Source organism: Aulostomus chinensis, chromosome 13, assembly GCF_037954235.1.
Source record: "Aulostomus chinensis isolate RoL2024-O1b breed Wild chromosome 13, RoL_Achi_v1.0, whole genome shotgun sequence".
Taxonomy (NCBI): Eukaryota; Metazoa; Chordata; class Actinopteri; order Syngnathiformes; family Aulostomidae; genus Aulostomus; species Aulostomus chinensis.
The window spans coordinates 24,870,652-24,890,102 of NC_141332.1; the positions used below are offsets into that span (position 1 = coordinate 24,870,652).

The window sequence follows — 19,451 nt, forward strand, 5'->3', positions numbered from 1 at the left end:
CAACAGAAAAGACATATAGTGGGACACATAATCATTGACACATAAATGTTCAACAGAGCCTCACATCCAACCTTGATAGACAAATCCCTCAAAACAACAACACACGACTCACAAGGGAAATAAGCAACAGCGAGCCTAATGATGGAAACAACTTAATGTGGCAGCAACATCGCCCAGACTCCTCCCCGACAGCGCGGTTGGGTGTAGCACGCATGCGTAATGTCCATTTGGGACGGGTGAGCTAATTTGCCGTGCCCGAGAACAGCACCGCTGGCCCTAATGATCGCCAAGCCGGCCCTGATCACAATCAAGAATCTGGTCCAGTCGCAACGCAGGCATGACTGCAAAAACAGTGATTAACTGAAGATGAGGTTTTGAAAAATGATCTTTCAGTAAAATGGAGATACTGAGTGCGGAACATGAAGTGTCATGTGACACGTTACAGATGTGGGGTGAATTGAAACCAGTATGTTCGGCTTTGTTCAGGCCTCATTTATTCTTATCATTCTCTTCTTCCTCTGTGAGGGTCCGACCTACATCTTTAAACTTGGAGCAGAACTCATTAGAAACCCTCCAAACAGATGCGAGACCAGAGAAGACGAGCCGTCGTCGTCAGGACAGAACATTGATCGAAAAGGTGACTTACCAAATTAATGATCATTATTAACACATGACTCATAAACCACAAATGGAAACTTTGTCTGGTGGTGGTGTGTCTCCAAAAGTCTCCCCCAGGGAAACACCGTCCCAGCTCGTGCCACAGCCGTCTTGGTAACGCTATATCCTCATCAGAGAGACCGGCCCCATTGATTTAGCACTTAGCTCCGTTGTCCCATATGAACAGTTATGATTCTAAGATGGGGACCAGAGTCCACGCGTCAAAGTCAACCCATCAGCGGTTTGGGCTTTGAAAGGTGGTGTCACAGGGCAGCGTGCTAGAGGTTTTTAGTATTAGACAGTTTATTAACTGTTTCTTAGTGATGAATCATACAACTGCGGCGTTAGCGTTAGCATTCACTCGCGCCCCGTGCATTCATGTGAACGTTGCTCAGTGGCACTTTCAGTCAAAAAAATAAAAAGTTTGATTTCCAGGATGTGTGGCACTTGCATTAATTGAATTGATACATAAATAATTTTATCTTGCGTCTCGGAAAAGTTTTTTTTTTTTTTGGAGGTGGGGCACGTGCAGAAAGGTGTTCGTTTGTGGCGCATAAGCTGCATGAAAGTGAGTTTATTGGTCAACTTCAGCCTCTGAGGTGGTGGCAACCTCTGGCAATCCTTTGAGGACGATTATATCTCGAGGTGCGCTGTACAAAAATAACTCCGCAGTACCACCTGACCGCTGGGGGACGTTTTTTTTTTTTAGAGAGGCGTTTTATCTGAGGGGATTCATCATGGCGTGTTTGAAGCAGCTGAATTTTCTCAGTGGTGTCATCTTATTTCATCCGTGTTGTCTGGTGACACAAAATCAGATTTTAACTCAGCTCATGTGGCCGAAAGATGATCAACTGCTTGGAGAAGTTTAGAACAAAATAATGTGATGGTGGAGTGTGACCCAGCAACTACTAGCGCTGGATTATTTATGGTGTCATCAGGTGTATTACTCACATGCTACCAATACTTTATAGTTCTTATTAATATCAGTACTACATGCTACCCCGACTTGTCATTTAGAAAAACTTGTTGTTGAAATGAAGACGCAATTAGATTAAAAGCTCTTTTTTTTTTTTTTTTTTCCCACCATAAATTTCCTGTCATGACATCTGCTGATAAACTGCTTTCCAACAGTCACACAACTTTTCCATCGAGAGTTTTGGTTGCACTCCCTAATTTCTAGACAGTCTGTTTAAGCGCTCCTCTGGGACGCCCGATCAGCATGGCAGAGCAGATGGGAAGTTTTGCTCTGAGATTATCTGCTTGAGATTTGAGATCTGACCCCTTTCACCGGGGCCGCAATTTGTCTACATGTTTTCAGTCGGTCTGCGTGAGATTTCCTTGAAATTAAGACAAACTGTGAAAGAGGGCACCGGTAAAAACCTGCCAGCGTTTACAATTTTCAGAGGCATTAAAATTAGCAGTCGTCTGTTTCCAAACCATCGAGTGGATTCTGATGATAGCAGTTCAGTGCAACAGGCAAAAGTTAAAGGTGTAACATGAGAAAAACCCAACTTTGGGTTCATGTTTATTGCTTTCAGTTGTTTTGTTTTCATTGCCTCACCATCTGATTAAGGAGAGAAGCAGATCAGTGCACTGGTTTGGTGGCGTGGTCACTGGGACCTCCCAGTCAAGTGTCACACTTCAGGTTTGCATGATTTCGCAGCCACCGCCGTTTTGCAGGAATCCAATAGAAAACTCCTTTTGTCGACGTGCGCTGTTTGTTTTCTTCTTCTTTTAATTTCTGGCGGTCTAGACGCAGCCAAGGCATATTGCTGCCCTCCCCTGGTCCCCCACAGCTCTCCATTTACAGGACCCCCAGTAATTGTGTTAATTTTTTTAAAGTGTTATTTAGCCAACTCTACTTTTCTTATTGTTTTTTTTTTTTTAATGCATTGCTCCAATCTGTCCTTTTGACACTTTGAACTTAAGATGCTGTACATGTAGAGCTCCACTGATTGTCGGGAACAGTAATTGCAGTGTGTCTGGGAGGTAAAAACGCCAGGCCCTGCAACTGAACGTTCCACATGGTCTAGAACGCACCGGATACGGTTACTGTTTTAACTCTGCTCTTCATGACAGGTAGTAGTTGTTGATAAAACACTGGGCGGTTAAAAGCATTATTATATTGTATATTTGCTTCATGCTTGTCATTTTAAGTGGTGACACAGTCGTCAAAACAGGAGAAACAGGAGGGCAGTCAGCCTTTCTGAAGCAGTCCAGACTGAATGAATATCCCTCATTATTCAGTCTGAAAAGGAACCCCATTTCTCAACCTAATATTTTTCCCCAAAGACGGCAGTCGGTTTAATAAACGCTACCTGTTATTGGAAATCCTATTAACAGCTGAACGGTTGTGCAGACTAATTTAGCATCTTCTTCCCACGTTGTCTAAAATCAGGGCGGGCGAATGATGCTGTCATCAATTTGGTAATTCATCTAATAATTTAGAATTTATTTTGATGATGTGATCTAAAACGGCCTGCTAATAAGCTGTCTGTGGATTAAACAAATAACACTTTTGGAAATACAATACTTTGAGATTGTTTTTTTTTCTCTTTTGCGTATTGCAATATTGTATGCCTCCTCTGCAACTCAGAATTTATACTTAAATATTCATAATACTCTTATTCCTATTAGATGTTTCCTGGTACAAGAGCTAGAAAAGGGATGTTTAGGATAAAACCCACAAATAAGTTAGCAATGTGAAATTGTGCTTTTTTTTTTTTTAATTACCAAGAAATAAACATCTTGTACTGTCTCACAACTCCTTTACTGTAATCAGAAATGTAGAATGATCCATTTGTCGTAGCTAATGTTAGCATGTTAGCTGGACTCGACTAAGCCTGCTAACATCGCAAGCCTTCTTATGCTGCACGTTACCGTAAATATCCTAAAAGGCTGTTCAAAAGTAAGTTTTCCACAGAAGCTGCCTTCACTCAAAACTGGTGCCTTAAACTTTGTAGTAAGGCAAACTGTATTCAACCTTCCACTTATTTATTGCATATACAGCCATCATGAAATAAAATACCCATTATAGGAAACCGGTAACTAGTTCATCTCTGTTTAAGAGGACTCTTAGAGTTTTGCCGTTTTGTGCTGCAAGCCAGCAGAAAATTGGGTGCCATTGAAACAAATGAATATCAGCGTGACTGGAAGGCAAATGAAAACCCTTCACTCTGAGTGGATCTGAGCAGCTAGGAATCATCGGCGGCTTTCCCTGGTGTCACCTCAAGCCTATTAGTCTCTATAAAGGATGATGAATTAGAGACAGAGGGGGAGGACAGCCTCAGTACTGATGTCGAAGATGGGGGTCATAAGAATGATAAAGTGAACAGCATGAACACTTTAATGGGCGACGCCAGCAGAGACAGTGGAGAGAGGAGGAACATGAAATCTTAAAGAGGGAATTTCCATGTTGCTCTCTCAGTTCCGGGGGTCAATTCATACGTGAGAAATTCATAGGAGCCGAAGAACAGTTTTCACAGACGGGATGTGACATTTTGTTTACTTAATCTTCACATTTTTTTTTTTTGTTACGATTTTTCTCTCTGTTGAAGGGCAGGAGACAGGTTGAAAAATAAACCCAATTTATCTAATAACCAAAGAATGACAGGAGCCATTTATCTTAGACGAGACTGAACAAACAGATCTGTAAAGTACCCGAGGAGAGAAGAATGATGCAACTGTTGATGCACGTAACTTAAATAAAATGGCTTGAATTTTCACGTTGATTACAACCTACTTAAGTACAAGTTGAAAGATTACAAGTCATCATACTCGATGGATTTACCTCATATAGTTCTGTTTCCTCACTTTGTCAGGACATCAAACTTTACCTTTGATATAACTTGTGGTCCTGCTTTTCCAGCAACATAAATTTTGTGTATTCACGTGATTGTTGCTTCACAAATTGTTTTATTATTATCATTATAATATTTTGGTTTGTTTATATGAGGCAGTCATGTGAAATCGATTTCATCGCAGTTTGCATGTGCAGCTCTTCATATGCACATTTAAATATCGCAGGCTCGAACAGAACAACACGGGAGCAGCTGAAGTCAGATCAAACTCCTCAGCAAAACAATGCGAGCATTTTACCAGCCCATAAAGCGCCCTCTAGTGACTGTTGTCGTTATGACATTGGAGAACAAAGGAGGAAGTCAAGAGACGTTCCTTTGTGTGTCAGCGTTGCGGAGGTGGAAGGCTCGTCAAACCACCAAACTTTGCTCTGCGCTTTCCTGCGGACCACACAATTCTATTTATGTTTCGAGTTTCACATTCGCTAAGATGAGTCAAGATACCACAACCCCCCCAAACCTTAACCACATCGAGGTTTCCCCTCTATGTTTTTTTTGTTGTTGTTATTGTTGTTGTTTTTTGAGACAATGGTGTCAGAGGCTTTGTGCAGTTTTTGGAATGGTGTAAACTAAAATCGAGTCACAATCAGACTGCTTAAAGTATGTGTAGGGATTAAAATTTTGAAACAAAAGGGATATGTAGCTTTAAAAAATACCATTACTACAGTGTACTGCCACCGTAGCAGCTTAGATGACATATATGTAAAATAATATTTGAGTCTCGGCAGCAAAGTGTCAGATCAATGTGTGCAAACAAATAGGTGGAGTTCCTCAAGGCTCAATTCTTGGCCCTCTTCTATTCAGTATCTGCGTGCTCCCTATTGCTCAGACCATGGCACATGATATGATACTGTCCCTTAAGTTTATGCAGATGACACAACTTTACATAACATAGTCAACACGTGAACTGCTCAGTTGTGGGGGAGCGGATGTGCCAGAATGATCTACAACTAAGAACACCGAAATAATTGATGATGACTGCAAAAAAGAAATCGCTTTGACTTCATGACACTAAAATCCACAACTCAAGCATGAAGTCTGGGTGTAATTATGGACCGCCTTAAAACAAATGAAGAATTGAAGGATTTCAATCTGATAAGACGCAGAAAAGCAAATAAATTCATCACTTTTCATCGGGCTGGACTGTTGCAACTGCCTTCTTGGGGCTTAACATCGATCAAGCAGATCACCTCAGCTCATCCAGGACGGTGCTGCCAGAGTAACATCAAGACAGCGGCGCTCACCCCACTGGGGCTTAAATCACAAGGACAGATTTGAAAAATCATTGACTGTAAATCTCTAAACGGTCTCAGGCGTGAATAAATCTTAACTCAGTTTCCTGCAACCAAATAAGGTGAAGAAGCTTACTCGGGAAGCTTCCTGAATTTCTGACGTCTGCTGAAACTGTCGGCTCATTCGGCTTAAAGGATAAAAAGATTCATGTAGAGAATGTGTCGGCTGTGCACCTGCTTGTTTCTGCTTTTCGTACTCGTCATCTTTTAAAGTCTCCCTTGTCTTATTTTCTTTGGTCTTTAAACGCGATTTGATGTCTTCTTAATGTTTTAATGGCGTTGTATTTCTATGCCTCTGGGAGTTGCTGTGTGTCTGAATGTACTGATAAACATACCTTGCCTCAAACTGAGGGTGCAGCAATTCACCCACAGATTATTTTTGTTTTTTTTGGAAATGAGTCAGAAAGAGTCCTGAATCACTTCTTTGCTGTTCTAAATGACGTATTTTTCCTGATATTTATTTACCTGGTAAAACATGAGATGGTCTGGCTTGGTTCCTTCATTTTCAAGGTCGAAAAATGAAATGTCTTAGGAAACTTTTCAAAACTTGCGAAATTGAAAATCCTTCTGGTGACATGAATATGCTGTGTGTTTTGCATTCCTTCGCAGGAAGAGATTGACATGCCTTTATTAGTCATTACATTAACAACTGATGCTGGCAGAGCAGTCCAGGCTTTGGAGATAAAACTTTTGCCCCCTGAGATGAGAGTCAATCATATCTTTACTGTGTTGGACAGTGGAAACTAATAGCTCTCATATAATATTCTGAAAGGAACTCTTAGTACCAGCTTTTAATGGATCTCTGACTTGCAAAACCTTTCATCTGACGTTGATAAACGAGCCGCATTCCTACCTGAAATAACAGCGTGTGCATTACTTCAGAACTAATGGCTGGATTGAATGAGGTCATGTAGTATCCCCTTTTTTCTTATTTACATTGCAGCACTCCTCTTGCTCCAGCGCTTTATTAGCTCTGCCAAGGAGGTAATGTTTGTTTGTTTGTTTGTTTGTTTGCAGATTTCTACAAATACGATGAAGCCGGTTTTCACCAAACTCGGTGAATGGACCAAAAATGAACTCTTTACATTTTGGAGCAGATGCGTCATAGCGCCACCTACTGGAAACAGTAAGTGTGTTGTTCGTATTTTATTTTATTTGTAATTTAAACATTTTGGTGTACCCCTCCAATTGGATCAACCAGATCCATCTAAAATTCGCCGAGAAACATCTTGAGACCTTTGTGAAGGCTGTGAGTTTTCAGTAAACAGTGTTACCGTGGTTACTCGAGGCTGGCAGTTTGGACATTTTGCCATGTTAGAGGAGTTGTCTAGTAACCAGACTCCGCCTGGTGAGATCTCACACGTTTGGCAAGAATCCCAGCCTGAAGATGTTTTCATGATTGATTTAAGACTCAGCGCTACCTCGTAGCACAAAACAGTACAAAGCCATCCTGTCTTTTGTTTGCTTAAAGCTCTGAACTCAGAAGGCTTCTATGTGGGACAGGAAGCCTTAGGCCCGTGATTCTTTTGAGCCCAAATCCATCCTTCCATCTATTTTCTACCTCGTATCCTGTTAAGGGTCACGGGGGTGGAGCTTATCGCAGCGGCCTTCAGGTGAGAGGCGACCCTGGACAGGTCACCAGTCCATGGCAGGGCCAACACATAGAGACAGACAACCCTTGGCTCTCACAGCCACGCCTACGGTCAATTTAGAGTCTGGATTAACCTGGTCCCCTCTTGATGTCTTTGGACTGTGGAGGAAGCTGGAGTACCAGAGAGAACCCAGCAGGAACAGGGAGAACATGGAGACTCACCCAGAAAGACCCTGAGCCGGGACTCGAACCCGGAACCTTCTTTCTGGTAGGCGACAGAGATGACCACTGCACCACTGCGCCGCCTGAGCCAAAATCTTGTTCGGGAAATAATATCAAAGAAAACAAGCAAACCACCAGTAACCTAACTCTGCGTAATATTCCCTCATCGTGCAAAACAAAAAAACGACAGTTTAACCTGTCATTTTCATTTTATGACGTCTTTGAAAGAAAATGCTCCTTTTAAAGCAGACGTGGCCGTCAGTCCCAGTCAGGTCTGTCTGTCGGCCTGTTCTGATCTACTTCAGTGGTTATGGAGTAAAAAGAACCTCCGTCCACAGGGATCATGTGATAGTACGTGGCTTGTACAGTTACAGCTTTGGTTTGACATAACAAAGTAGTTTATGTTACGTGTTCTGGAAAAGACTCAGTTGATAAAACCCACGTCACTGGGTTTTAGGGGTTTTCTAGTTGTTTTTTTCCCCCATGAAGATGGAAAGCACGGCTTGATGAGCTATCACCGATAGCTCACAAATCTTTAACTGTGTCGATACATTTAAAAAAAAACAAAAACATTGTTCCCATTTTGTCATGGCCTTTAAGAGGAAGTCCTTTTTTTTTTTTTTTTACATCTGACATTTGTCTCACTCCCCAACACAACAGCCATCAATAACAACAGATAAATTACCTGTTATTCTGCGTGGCTCATCATTCACAGCCATTCTGCGGCTGAATTCTAGTATTTCAGGGTAATATCAGCTGCGGACACTGAAAGCTATGAGAGGAAATAACTCAAAGGGACACTCTGTCAGGCAAACAGATCAAGGTGACACATCCCCTCTGTGAGTGTATTAACCTCAGCTGCTGCTCCTCTGCCGTGCGAACCTGCCGTACCCCTCCTCGCTGCATGGATCGCTGACAGCTGAGAAGCTAAGTATTGTGTAATTGCAGGAGCCGCAGCAGCATGCAATGCAATAATACTCTAAGCGACTATTAATCATTCCAGTAACAAATAACAAATAACAAAAGCAGGACGTGGGAGGGGGCGTGGATTTGATGGATGTTCTGCAGGAAAAGTTCTGAGTCACGTAATTGCTGATGAGGCTGCCTTGGTTTTTTCAAGTGTGTGTATCATTTTCTCTGGAAAAACGTGACACCAGCTCCGACAAAATAATTGCCTCCGTGAAATGAAAACCCATTACTGAAATTTAAAGAAGCAATTAAAGCCTTACGCTTTTGCGTGGAACATGATGTCCCACGTCCTCCCTGTATGTCTGCTGCGTCTTCACCGGCATGCTCAGCTGCTTTGACAGCGGCCGGACGTTTCTAGTGAAATAATCGAGCAGTTATTGGGTCACAATGATTACGGGTCATTTGTGGTGAGTGTGTGTGTGTGTGTGTGTGTGTGTGTGTGTGTGTGTGTGTGTGTGGCTCGGTGTCAAACAAATTGTCATTCATATATTTATATATCTAATTTGTAATATATATCATGATATTGCCTCTTGTGATGCAGTATGACAGACCGGCACCAGATATTGGTGTTGACTGGTGATCAGCTTTTGAAGGTCATCTGGATCCAACTGTAGGTTCTGGATCCTGATAAACCTCATCCGGCTGTAAGGGGCGCTACTGAGTCCTGGTGAATTGGTTGAAAGATAAATGTTTCAGCTTCATTTTGATCATTTTCTGGATCTGTTATATTGGCTTTTTTGATTATTTTTCTTTATGTGTCTGAGGATCATCTTTTCTTCCTGTCATCTGAATCTCCAACCGCCACTTTGGGAAGCTCAGGTGTAGCACGGTGATGGTCCTGGTATGATATTTATTCCAGGGATATGACACCTTAATTATACGAGCGCTTTCCTGGATGAATAAATGAAGCTGGAGAGGCTGATGGTAGAAAACAGACGGGCTTTTGTTGTGCAGCAAACACACACACACGCACACACACACACGCACGTCTGTCATCCAGAACTCTCTCCACCTCCAACCTGGATGTTCTCCATCACTGGGTGATTAGGGCTCAGGGATGATGGATGGGGGGTAGAGAGAAGCTCTTTCTTTGCTTCTTCTCAGGCCGGCCCGGGTGTCACGGACGCGCTCCCTGGTGCCCATCAATCTGGTACGGTGGCCTCTCAAACCTGCGTCCAATAACATGACAGCACTTCAGACTTGAGAAGAAATAAGAAGCAAGAGAGCGAATCAGAGGGAGAAAAGGAAAACAAGCTGTTCACTCTGACATCAAATGTACCTCAGAGGGTCGTCAAGAGGAAGCACAGAGCGAGCGTCGTCCCGGCATGAGCGCCTACAGACGGGAAGTGAGTGCCGGGCAGAGAGAGTGTCTGAGAGAAAAGGATGAGCTAATGCTCGAGGGAGGAAGGGAGAATCACCTCTTCCTCCGCTTGATTTGACTTGATTTATGTGACAACTTTAAAAACAACATTAGGCACAAATAAAATCGCAGAGGATCATTTTGGTAGTAAATCAAAGACGTATTACTGCGATCCGCATGATGTCAGGACGACAAGGTGGGATTTTGTGAAACACAGGGTAATGATGAGGAGGATAAGTGGGGAGGAAGATGGAGTGGATTCATTATCAGCATTTGATACACGAGAAAATGTGAAGACGACCTAGAGAGGCTGTGAATGTGGAGCCTTTTTCCTCGGTCGCCCCCACAGGGACCAACAAACATTCTTTTAAGAAATTACAACTATTTCTTTTTCTTTTTTTTTTGTCATCGGCCATCGTGTCATATGACTTCCCTGGTAACTTTCAGAGAGAATACAGAAGAAGGAGGTTTAATGGTGGCTGTCCTTGACCTTTTGACCTTTCAGTTCATCCCCGAGCCCAAGCGGAACTTTGTGACAGACTTGAAGGAATTCCCTCCAAGTATTTGCGGATATACTGTCTTTTTTGAATGGAACAGGTAGATGATATGTAACTCCCCTTACCTGGGGATTCAGCTGTTAAAACTATGTTCTATTCAATTTATATTTGTTGCATATTTTTACAAATATTCCCCGTGATAACCCAACAGACGTGCCCTGTTTCAAGATGCAAATCTCGCCATTTTCAGTAAGTTGAGTTTGCTCCATCAGAATTAATACGGCTCTGTTTTTTTCCTACCGATTTTAATTCGCTATTTACTTTGCAGTACATTGGAAAGACATCAGTGGACTCTTCAAACTGGCCTTAGTTGTGTAATCCATCACAGTGAACATCAATTGCATGCATTAACTGCATTATGATTGTGTGGTAATACAGTTTAAGAGCAAATTAATCTCGTTTCTAACATCTGCACTGCATTAGCTCATGCTGATAATGTAACTTTGACAAAGATTACTGCTGACTTGATGCTCGCTGATGGATCACACAACTCCAGCCAGTTCAAGACTCCCTCCATTCGGTCATTCACATCAGAAGGAAATGAATGAAATCATCGTATTTCTCTGGGCACTTAAAAAAAAAAAGAAAAAAAAGATATATATATATATATATATATATGAAATTCCAGACACATGGTTGGTAAAAATGTCATTGTTACACATGAGATGAGTCGCCATTCACAGCCTCGGCAACTGCAAGTCAGTCACTTTTTTTTTTTTCTTTTTTTTTAATGAATGGATCAGTACAAAGACCACGATTTCTCCGAAATATAAGTTAAATTGTTTTATTGACTTTTCCTCAAAGGTGTTCACTTAATTTCCTGACAGAGAAAGCACCAGTTGAGGCGAGTGACAGTTTGAGTGACAGCGATGTCATTAATGCCCCTATGGCAACTGTCCTGGACGTGCATGTCACATGGGCTCAGCCTGAAGACGCCGTATTTAATAGAACTGTCATCTTCAGGTCAGAGTAATACCGCTCCAACTGGCAGGACACTGACTGAGATCACCTCTGACAGCAATTACAGGACGGCTCGACATCGCCGCCGTTTCCAATATCAGATTGATTGCCCCTTATCAATCAAACTGTCATTTGTGAAAAGACGTTAATGTGATGAACGGTCAGCCAGTGAGGTAATACCTCCCGACGTGTTCGGATGAATAAATGACAGTTTTTATCTGTTAGCAGATAGACGGAGCACCGGAGAGGCTGCAGACGGAGAAGATATAGATCCTTTGGCCACAAAATATAAGTTGTTCCCATCTTTTAATGTGTTGTCGTGGGACGTAAGAAATTGTGACAACACGTTACTGCGTTATCTCCATCGCTACAAATGGATTAAAAATAGAAAAAGCACCGGGAGGGAGGCGTCATCTTGTGGCCACCAGTTAATCAAGTTGTGTGAACAAATTTCATCTCGTGGTTGCGGAATAATCAAAGTATCAGGTACATCACATGTTCATACATGGAATATTGGGAGCAAGGTGCATCACATGGCCGTTAAGGGATTACATCATGGGGACGAGTTACACTGCGTTCTATTGATAAAAGCACAGGAACAAGTTATATTTTGTGGCCCTGAAGTCGTTAAAATGTGGGAATAAGTTCCATCACATGATAAGCAGGTGATCACAAGATCTCACGGGAGTCTTTGGCGCCGCACAAATGAAAGCCCGGTGTTTCCACCGATCAGGTAAGAAGATCAACAAGCAGGAGGAGAGGTGGGCACTTAGCGTGAGCAACGGTAGCATCAGACAAAGAACAGACATCCAACAAAAGTAATTATCAAAAAGTAAAAGACACGCGACAACACTGCACACAATTAACTCAAATCATTTAGGATCCGCGCTTTTCATAACGCACCAAACACGCGGCGCTGACTAATAGAGAATTAACTCCGAAAATTGATTTAACACGTCTCCAGTGATGGGGGATCATTGAGGCAGACGGCAGCAGCAACAGCTAATACCCAAAGTGTTGGTGGAGTCGGACGGGCTGCAGTAATTGATGCTGGATGTGTTTTCCCACCGATAATGTGTCTTTGCTGTCATGGGGTTGCTGCTTTCCTTCCGCTCGCTCAGTCAGAGCCCTTACTGTCAAAACAGCACATGTGTCTCCCCAATGAAGATGGATGACTCTCCACTGGTTGGATACTGAGGGATGCAGAGGAGGCGGCGGTGGCGAGGGAGGGGAGAGGCAAGATGGAGGGAGAATGCAGAAAAGAGGGAAAGAGAACAAGCAGACCTGGAAAACGGGGAGGCAGCAGAATGAAAAGATAAGACGGAATGGGCGAAGCAAGCGCGGGAGGGAGGGAGAGTAGAAAAGAGTAAGACGAAAAGACAGGAAGAGAGACAGGACACAAAGAGACGGAGGAGGTTGGGGCTCATATTCAGGCGTTTCCTATGTAGTCTGGGCCTTCATATGTTCTGTTTCCTGCGTAGGCGCACTGGTGTCATCAAAGAATGCCAACTTTTATTTTGATAGTGTCCCAGCACGGTACAAACACTTACCAACTGTCAACAGTCTTAAAGATGATAAATTTATTTCGCATCCGATAATCAAGCCATCGGTCGTCTGACTCTTGTTTTTTTGTTCTGTGTCAGTGACTTTGACATCAAGGCTTTTCTCCACGTTTATGTGAAGAAGACGTCACATCAGCCGAGAAAGTCAGCCTCAGACATTTTACAGGAGAAAAATACATTCGGCCACGCTAAGCTAACGAGCTAAGCTAACTAGCGCCCAGCTGGTCTTTGAGGGTCTCAGCTCCCTGATGCCAGCCCAGAGGAGAGAAGGGGGTCTTCCTTCTTCTCTGTATCAGGGGAGGATGGACAATAACTGCATTAAAAAAAAAAAAGAAGCATATTTAAAGCTCATGGTTAGCTGGACAGGGTGATATGAGGTCATCAGGTCCTGTTCTGGATTAAATCGAAAATCACACAGATTAGACCTCCGTCCCCAAAATTTCATCACGCAGCTGCAAATGGACAAAACCAACGCTGGCGATCACATGACCTCATTGCCTTCATGATGTTATTCTGTCCGAGCCAAATCAGTTTCTAAACACAATTTAAAAAAAAACAAACAGCAACTATATTTGTCATATTCTTAGTCAGAAAACAGAAGCGCTTCTTGCATCTCTAGATGATAAAGGAGGTTCATTTTTAACAAGTAAATTTACCCAAACCCTGTTGAGATTTTTTTTTTTGCGTGTGTGCAATAAGATAATAAAATCTTGTCCGACTGTAGTGAGCATAATTTTCCTCGACAGAAGGATAAATCGTCGTAAATTGAACCCCTTATTTTTCCTTACTTAGATTCTCCTTGTTAAGTGATCCTCTCGTGTACATAATGACTTTTTTTTTTAATTGCTATCAATTCTATTATTGTATTTATAATTGTACTTGCTGAGGCTTTTATTTTTGTTTGTTTTTTGCAGTGTAAAATCCTCAGCGTTCTCAAACTACTCTCACCTTACAAAGTAGAGCTTTCAAGCTCCACACAGTTGTTGTTTATATGATGCTGTACATCAAAATAAGTGCCTCATGGAAACTCCCTGTCTGTGGCTGAATTGCTTTGAAACTGCACGACTGACACACACTCTTACGCACACACACACACACTCACACACACACTCACAGACGTGAAGCCGCTCCCCTTGCTACAGCATCCATTAGCGTTGACCTTTGACCTGACCATTTGCAATCATGTGATTGTGCAACACAGAGGTCACGCCGGCTTGTCAAAACACCAGTCGTGATGCGTGACAATGTGGTAACCTTGGTGCCAATCTGCTTGAGATGATGTTTTTGACTTGACCGCTGTGGAGGGAGCGCCAGAGTGCCGGTGGAGCAGGGAGGATGTTCCCGTCTGCGTCTCTGAAGATTTATGATGCCGAGTTGTGCTTTGTCATTTATCCGAACAGCCTTGTAATTTATTTGCTTTTCTCCCAAAGTTCATTTATGAGCAGCAGTGAGAGACGCCGCAGGATTCTTAAGAATTGACACTTGTGAGGAGCTTGGAGGGAAAAAAAAGCCCCGCGTTTGAATGATTATGACTTGCACGTCACAGAATGTTTGGAGCAAGTTAAATTACACATTTATGATACTGATGTGTCAGCAAAAATTTGTTTGAAAATGTGCAATTCTGAGTCAGTTTAGAGGTGCTATAAGATTAGCACATATTTGTGGGGGACGGAGGAAGTAGAGGCAGGGCAGGCGGGGCTGAATGAGTGCTTCCTCTGTGGAGTCGGTGGGCTTTGCCGTGGAAAGGGAAGCTCTGATATCCAGAGGGGGCTTCAGGTAAAACCGCCCTACACTGGCTCACGAGCGCTCCTCGGGGTACAAAATCAAATGTAAAAGGGAGTAAAGTTGACGGCTAAATTCACGCGAATCCACGTTGATGTTGTCCATGTGTGGTTGCCAGCGGTTTGTGAGGCCGCGTGAGCGTCAACCACCTGAGGAGCGGCCTTTGTTGTGACGTAAATGAAACGGTGCCAGTGGTCGCTCTGGAAAGTCCCCAAAATTGATATTTCATGCCAGAGCCTTGTGTTCCACTGAGCGCGCTGTGCTGTGGTTGTTGAGCCGTTGAGTGTGTGTGGAGCTAAAGCCGAGTGCACGTGAAGTTTTTTTCTGGGATTTTCCATCAGTTTTCCAATCATTGGGGAAGTTGCTGCTGCGGTAACCATGACAACAAAGGTTCCTTCAGCTTAACAGAGTTGTATTTCAGCTCAAACCTTGACTTGCCTTCATCCAAAATCTTAAAACCAGCACGAGGAGTGATGTCATCCTTCCGATCAGAGGTGGCGTTACGCTAAGAACTCGCTGTGAATCCGTCCTCCAAGTAGAAGCACATTAGCGCCGTCAGCTGATTGCTCGTGATCCGTGGTTTGATCGGTTGTTGAGCTCGACGGCAGAATGTGTTCCGCCACCGCGACTCAGGTAGAAGACTGCAGATTGGAAGCAGGGAATATTCCCTGACACTAATGAATATGAGTTTTATTAGGGTATGATTGCAGCCATGGAAGAAAAAAAGATTATTGCTTTCATAACAATGTATATTAAAAACAATTTAATCTGATCCATGTAAACAGTAATTCAATCTCTTCTGAGCTTCATCTTTTGTGATCGATGGCGAAAGCAAAAATATATCACCGTTATGTCACCGGGAGACAGCCGCTGTACTTCAGGACTATTAACAGACGGGAGCGGCGTGAGAAAGGAGACTGTGTGTCGACAAAATACTCTTAAACTGTTAATTGGTCAATGAGATTTAATCAAGTTGAATAAGATGTGCGTAGAAGCGAAGGGTTGAGATGAGAACGTTCCACAGGGAGACGCCCTTCGCCACAGAGACTCCTCAGGTGGTGGGACTCGGAGGGAGTCGGGCCTCAATGACACTTGTCCTTACCTTAACTTTAGGTAGACGTGTCAGACAAAACATTTTCCTGAGGCTGGCGTGGATTTTTAAGGATTTTAACAAGCGCCATGTTTTGAATGCTACAAACGTTCTTTTTGTTTTGTTTTGTTTTGTTTTGTTTTTTTGTACATGAAGTGTTTTGGGTTCCGTGTCCGGTTCCTCTGGTTGCCGAGAGGTGAGAAATGTCCGAGGAGGTTTGTGACATTTTCACATTTTTTTCTACAGGATAAAATCGATCATTAAATACCAACCGCCATTCATTTTGAAGCTTTTGTGTCTTGTGGCTAAACCAGACCGCAGAGGCCGTTGAGGACATTAAACATCATCGCGTTGAAGCGAGGAGCTGAGTTGTGGTCATCTGTGGTGTAGTTTGCTCGTAATATCACGTCAGCTTATAACTTCCAGGGAGGATCATCTTCCTGACAGAAGCCGGGAGGATCGGACAGTTTTGTTTGCAGCAGGGATTATTTTCCGCACTAATCCAGGGGAATCCGTGGCAATGCTAACTTCAGATTTGGCATACAAAAATCCACCATCCCTGGCGCTCTGGATGATGCTAGTTTAAGGTACCAAACATAGGCCGTGCGACACTCACGCTGACCTCTCATCGTGACCACCGCCATTGATAAAAGCAACTGCTCGCTGCTGGTTGCATTAAAAAAAAAACTTTCACGAAGAGAGTTTTATCTTAGCGGTGTCCCCATGTGACCAGAAAGAAAGAGCAAAGAATGAGACTGAGAAAGATTAAAAGGAATAGAGAGAGAGAGGGAAAGAGTGAGAGAGACACAGAGAGAGGGAGAGAAGCTTTTAAAAGGATTTTGTCGGTTATTGACTGGTTGCACTCTTCAGCTAATAGCCATTTAAAGATTATGGGCCTGCTGGTGGAAATCAAGGCCTCCATTGTTTGCCTTATTGCATTCTGGCAGATGGGGGCTGACACAACAACATGCAGCATCCCTCCGGGCACACTCGCCGAGCACCGACCCTCCATCAGCAGATCTCCTATTGAACTGGCCCTAATAACTGGTCATGAATTATTAATCCACGTACCATATTGAAGACAGAGAGAGAAGAGGAAAAACAAGGGAGGATTGTGGGCCGGTTGCAGCGTGTGATTGGCGTACAGGTGCCTGCTGAAGGAAAAAAGGTTCGTTCAAAAGAGTCCCAGGGCGGCCATTTCTCGGAAAAGGGAGGACATTCCGATAACTGGCACGGGAAGATAAAATATATATTCATTAAATGTCAGATTGCTGATGAAATGGGTCCGATCCATTAGTGGGTAGCGGAGCGGCCGGTTAATGTTTCCCGGTTGTTCCTGGGTTGGGTGGCTTTTAGTGTTGCTCTGGGCTGCTGCTGCTGCTGCTGCTGGAAACAAGATCACTTGATCTGGAAAAGTTTGTGAGAGCAGGTGTTGTTCAAAATAAAAAGGAAGCACCGTGGAAATTTGAGTCAAATGCACCTGTTGGTGAAACCAAATAACTTTGCGGTGTTTCGTGTCGGGTGAACCCGATCGCTGATTTGCAGTTTGTCTGTCTTCTCTCCTCCGGTCAGGTGATTTATTTGCAGGCATTTAACTCTGGCTGGACTCTGAAGCTGCCACACAAGGCGCCATCTGGAGGAGGAGAGGCAGTGGCTCTTTTTGATATCAAGGCCAAACTGGACATTGACGAACCTGTTTTCAGTCAGAATATGTAATTTATGAAACATTTTACTGATTTCTGATGCAGCCCATTTGGTGCTCCTTGTGAAGTGTTGTCAACAGACGTGAAGTACAGTTAGCGAGCTCCCTCTGGCCTGGGGTCTTGGCAATACTTAACCGTGAAGAGGTGCCAGAGGAGACTGTCAAAGCACGTCAAATAAACTGTTTTATGTGCATTAATATATGTGAGTTACTGCACAAGCTCTGCTGACTGAGACACGTTGGCAGTCTAATAATACCTCTGCCAGAAAGGTCGTGGTTGCAGCAGTGTTTCCTCCCAGCAGGTCGACCAGATCTTAACAAGTCTGGTCAGAAACACTGGAAGAACGTAGTGCCGTGTTCCTGTCACGACTGAGAGTTTTAAACAGTGTGATTTTTGACGAGAGTCCCGCCTCGACCAGGTCCACAAGCTTGATTTGAGTGGCGGTCACAGAGCCACCTGGTCGACAGCAGGAGAAGGTTTCTGTTGTCTTCATGTGACGTACAGCAACATCATATGTGGTAAGTGCGTGTTCTCTCACGCCACCTACTGGACGCAGGAAGCTGTATTTGCACCAGAGTGCAGCATTGGTCTGCTTCTTCATGCAAAATCAAATACGGTCAGGTTTCTCCTGCCTCTCGCTCCACTCAGCTGCCAGCCACTGTGACGTGGGGGCAGTGACCTTGGCAGGTTCCTTCGTTTAACCTTCAAACTCTTAAAAAGTTCAGGAAGTGCTCCAGCGTGTTTCTCCAGTTTTAAGGGGTTTCTTTTTTCCAGTGAGATAACAAACATCTCCCGTGGATTCTTCTTATATCTCACTTCTGTCTTGTAACAATAAATTGCTAGGCTTGTGTTTATCCCAGGGCCTGTCAGACCAGCACTCCTGGTTAGCATTTTGATTTTACCGATCTGATTTTCTCTTTTCAAGTGTGTCAGCCTCGAGCTCGGGGTGAATTAAAAAGCCGTTGGCAGGACTCTTCCCACTTCCCGTTGATTCAAAATGAAGTCTCCCCTGCACCTGATGAATTGAATTTCCTGTGTCAAAAGCCTGCCGTTTCAAAGAAAATAATGAGCAACGCCCGAAGAATCCCCTTTCAGATTTCATTATGAGGGAGAGGTTCTAATTGTGTGGAAATTCAATTCCAATTGCTTTCTCTGTTTTATGAGTTACTCAGCTGCTCCTGCTGCTGTGGTGAGGTTTGTTTTGCTTTGATGCTTTTTAAAGGCCAATCAGCTCATGTTAACCAAAACCACAACAGGAAGTATACACACACACACACACACACACACACAGAAATATATATACATACACACACATATATATATATATATATATACATATATATATATATATACACATACACACATACAGAAATATATATACATACATATATATGTTTATGTATGTATATATATATATGTACAGGGTGGCACGGTGGTGCGGTGGTCAGCACTGTCGCCTCACAGCAAGAAGGTTGTGTGTGGAGCCATGGCTGGAGCACGGGGTCTTTCTGGGTGAGTCTCCATGTTCTCCCTGTTCCTGCTGGGTTCTCTCTGGTACTCCAGCTTCCTCCCACAGTCCAAAGACATCAAGAGGGGACCAGGTTAATCCAGACTCTAAATTGACCGTAGGCGTGGCTGGGAGAGCCAATGGTTGTCTGTCTCTATGTGTTGGCCCTGCCATGGACTGGTGACCTGTCCAGGGTGAACCCCGCCTCTCACCTGAAAGCTGCTGGGATAGGCTCCACCCCCATCCCCAAACCCTTAATAGGAATAAGCGGAGGAAAATGGATGGATGGATGGAAGGATGGTTACGCCCATCCTCTATACTTTATTTTGAAATCAGACTTGA

At 43.5% G+C, this 19,451-nt stretch overlaps 1 long non-coding RNA gene across 2 annotated transcripts in view; it reads left to right on the plus strand.

Moving 5' to 3' along the window:
• LOC147251497 (uncharacterized) overlaps positions 1–19,451 on the plus strand; it is a 78,403-nt gene that overhangs the window by 45,576 nt on the left and 13,376 nt on the right. For both annotated transcript variants that reach the window (XR_015118958.1, XR_015118959.1), the window contains exon 5: positions 6,824–6,932. This is a non-coding gene — a long non-coding RNA (uncharacterized LOC147251497). The remainder of the gene's footprint in view (positions 1–6,823; positions 6,933–19,451) is intronic.